This window comes from Palaemon carinicauda, chromosome 10 (assembly GCF_036898095.1).
Source record: "Palaemon carinicauda isolate YSFRI2023 chromosome 10, ASM3689809v2, whole genome shotgun sequence".
NCBI classification, from domain to species: Eukaryota; Metazoa; Arthropoda; class Malacostraca; order Decapoda; family Palaemonidae; genus Palaemon; species Palaemon carinicauda.
This window is the reverse complement of record NC_090734.1, coordinates 64,190,811-64,194,961: the sequence shown is the minus strand read 5'-3', so window position 1 is coordinate 64,194,961 and position 4,151 is coordinate 64,190,811. Positions and strand designations below refer to the sequence as shown.

The 4,151-nt window shown below is 28.7% G+C and overlaps 1 pseudogene; it reads right to left on the bottom strand.

Annotated features, from left to right (window-relative positions):
* Positions 1–1,578: 1,578 nt before the first annotated feature.
* LOC137648025 (heat shock cognate 71 kDa protein-like) lies at positions 1,579–3,450 on the bottom strand (annotated as a pseudogene).
* Between the last annotated feature and the right edge of the window lie 701 nt (positions 3,451–4,151).

The following is a 4,151-nucleotide window of genomic DNA, read 5'->3' as shown; positions in this document are numbered from 1 at the left end:
ATTTGGAAAAAACTGTTTGATTAACATAGTGGATTGAATGTGGAGGAATTAATGAAACCTCTTTTATTGTATTACAACATCCTGTGTTATATAAATTTTCGGATAATTCTTTGAGTGTTTTCACTTTATTGAATTCGAGATTTTGTATAAATAAAATTTGCTGATAATTATATTGACTACTTTTATTTCTTAAATACCATTCCAAGAAAAGGTGTTAAATATCTGTTTTTTTTATTTTCTATATCCTGGGGATTGTTGTTATTGTTATTATTATTCTTCTTAGTCCATAAAGCAATTTCACGTAACTGTTTTTCAATTTGTTGGGGGCTCTTAACTTGAACTTTATAGCTTTCATCGTTAATTATTGTGTTTACTAAAACCTCCAACATTTCAAAAAATCTTTTAATTTGATTTTCAATTTCTGAAAATAATGGGTTATTATCGTTTTTATATGAGTACCATCTTAAAATAGAAAATATAGAATATGTAAAAAATTCGGGGAAACATAACATGGCTGGGTATTTATTACAAGATTTTAATTCATAAAACATTTTCCAATTAAATAATAACTGAATTTCACCCTGTGATGATATAAGATTAATAGGAAAACGAATTGTTTTGGGTTTCATCTTTTTTTATTATGAAAATCATTTATACTATCATAGTATCATTGTTTACTGCATTCACAATGGTTTGTTTTATTTCATTATCAGGATTCATATTTACAATAGTATTGATAAATGCCTCTCGAAATTTAGAAATAAACATCGTCTTTTTGTTTTTTCCAAAATATATACAGACAAATAAGCGCGGTTCTAGTTTCGTTTCTAGTCTCGCATACATGTAAACTTCCCCCTTGTCACCTCTCTTCAAGTAATATACTCTATCAATGTTTTTTATATCAAATTTAAATTGAGTTTGATCATCAACACCACCATCCCATTCAATAGGATTATATATGTATTCAAACTCAACATCAAAATCAATGTTCTTCATAGCTTTTTCAAAATCATCTGGATAGGCAATGCCACTGCAGTTACTTCTATATCTAGGATTGATTTCGTTAGGATATGGCACTAGCATCTTTAACTTAATATCAGATTTAAGGCTATCATAAACAGTATCCCTCAACCTGTTTTCAATATAAATAACCGGAAGCAATAAATTAGGGTCTATTGCCCAAAAAATATACCCTTCGTTTTCATCACCATTATTCCACGTAGCTCCGTGCATATAAAAATACAATACCAAATTCATATTTTGAAAACTTCTCATTCTTCCAACCATTACACATTCATTTGCCTTTTCATAGCGGAGCGATTCTTTATGGTTGAAATAATATAGTCGATCAATGGCATATACATTTATATATTTTAAATCATCAGGGATATATGCTTTATCGACATCTAAATAATATTGAGAAAATGAAATTTGATGATATGTCAAGAACGGGAAACTATATTTCAAAAGCTCTCTTGGGGTTTTTATTTTTTCGTGGTAACTTTTAAAAACATGCATTTTTTAATATATATAAAATTTTATAACCAATAAATTATGAAAACCCTTCTCTGCTTATTATTAGTCAACTTCTTCAATGGTTGGGTGGAATTGATTATTATGTAAATTTGATTCATTTCCCCCAAGTATATAGTCATAATCCTTTTTTATTTCTTTTAATTTATTTTCATAATCTTTTTGTTTAGCAGAGGGGGTTTCATCAATCCACTTGAGAGTACTTTCTAATTTTGATTTAAATATATCTATATTACTACTGTTATTATTTATAATATTATTTTGTATTTCTAAGCAATATGATTCTAATTTACATTTAGCTTCTACATCGTTTCTTAATTCCCGGTCTTGAGCAGCATACATTTCAGCTTCTTTGATCATTCGATCTACCTCTTCTTTGTTTAATCTTCCCGAGTCATTAGTTATAGTAATTTTTTCTGATTTGCCGGAAGATTCTTCGGTTGCTGACACATTTAATATCCCATTAGCATCAATATCAAATGTAACCTTAATTTTAGGTATACCCTTGGGTGCCTGGGGTATATTATTTAATTGAAACCCCCCCAAATAATTATTATCTTTAGTTTTAGTTCTTTCTCCTTCATATATTTTAATATTAACACATTCTTGGTTATCACTATACGTAGTGAAGTTTTAAAATTTGCTAGTAGGAATTGTCGCGTTCCTTTTAATCAAGGTAGTCATAATATTACCGGCAGTTTCAATACCTAATGAAAGGGGAGTCACATCCAGTAATAATAAATCTTTGATCTTATCAGATTTATCTCCACTGAGAATGGCAGCTTGAATGGCAGCACCATAGGCTACAGCCCCATCTGGATTAATCGACTTATTCAAATTCTTTTCATTAAAAAAAGTTTGAAGGAGGTTTTGTATTTTTGGAATACGCATAGAACCTCCAACCAAAACAATTTCATCGATGTCACTCTTATCGAGCTTAGCATCAATTAACGCCCTTTCAACTGGCACTAGAGTGTTTTTGAATAAACTCCCACACAAATTTTCAAATTTAGCGCGAGTAATGGTAGTATGAAAATCAATTCCCTCATATAACGAATCAATTTCGATTGTCGCTTGTGTAGATGAAGATAAAGTTCGTTTAGCAGTTTCACAGGCAGAACGAAGACGCCTTAATGATCTTTTATTGTTGCTTAAATCTTTTTTATATTTTTTGTTGAATTCTCGCGTAAAATAATCTAATAAAATACTATCAAAATCTTCTCCCCCAAGACGAGTATCTCCTGCTGTTGATTTAACTTAAAAAATGCCATCATTACTAATATTCAATATAGATACATCAAAAGTCCCCCCACCCAAATCAAGTATTAAAACGTTTTGTTCTTTTGTATCATTATTTAATCCATAAGCAATGGCGGCGGCTGTGGGTTCATTAATTATTCGAATAACATCAAGTCCAGCGATGGTCCTAGCATCTTTGGTAGCCTGTCGCTGAGAATCGTTAAAATAAGCCGGAACTGTAATAACAGCTTTATTTATATTTCGTCCCAAATAATTTTCTGCAATTTTTTTCATTTTTGATAATATCATAGAAGATACTTCTTCTGGGGTTAACACTTTTTTCTCTTTTTTATGTTCGACTTGTATTTTTGGTTTATTCTCTTCGTCAATAATTTCATAGGGTAAGATTTTAATTACTCATTGAACGCAATCATCTATATAATTTCTGCCCATTAACCTTTTTACATCAAAAATGGTATTTTTTGGATTCAAAGCACATTGATTTTTTGCCACTTCCCCAATAAGTCTTTCGGTGTCATTGAATGCAACATAAGAAGGAGTGGTTCTATTTCCTTGGTCATTAGCAATAATTTCAACTTTTTCATTTTGAAAAACAGCAACACACGAATAAGTAGTTCCTAGGTCAATACCAATAACCGGAGAATTATTATCCTCCATTACTAAAATTTTTAGCTATCAACTATATGTTACTTGGTCGTAAATTAGAAGTCTAATGATGTATTGCAGTTCATATTCTGGGGTTTATATACATATACAGATGTACAGTACAGCTACTATTACATATAACTGAATAACAGTAACAATAAAATAATTATTTAAAAGTTATTAAAATTTAACAAAATTCAAAAAAGTTAACAAAATTCAAAAAAGTTAAGATAATATTTTGCGTGGTTATGTTTTTTGTGTAACACTCTTAAATTATTTTTTGTAATACTATTAATAAATACATTAGTCACCGCAAAAAATCTTTTATTTGTCATAGAAAACGATTATTATTTGTTTTAAATATATATTCATGTGCGTTATCAATCTATTTTTTTATTAACCTGCTCATAATTTTTCAAATTCCCGACAATTATTTTTTAATTGAAAAAATGCGTAAATTTCAATAAAATTTCAACAAAATCAATTAATAAAACTTTGGAAAACCAATAAAAAATGTTCATAATATTACCAATGAAGTTCATAACATGCTTTTTTTTGTTAATAATATTACCATTTCGGTTAACTTTTTTTTGTGGTTAACATTTGTATTATCTTTTTTCATAAAATTACATTTTAGTTAATAATATTACCGTTTGGGTTCATAATATGGAATTCTAGTTAATAATATGACATAGAAAACTATTGAAAAATAT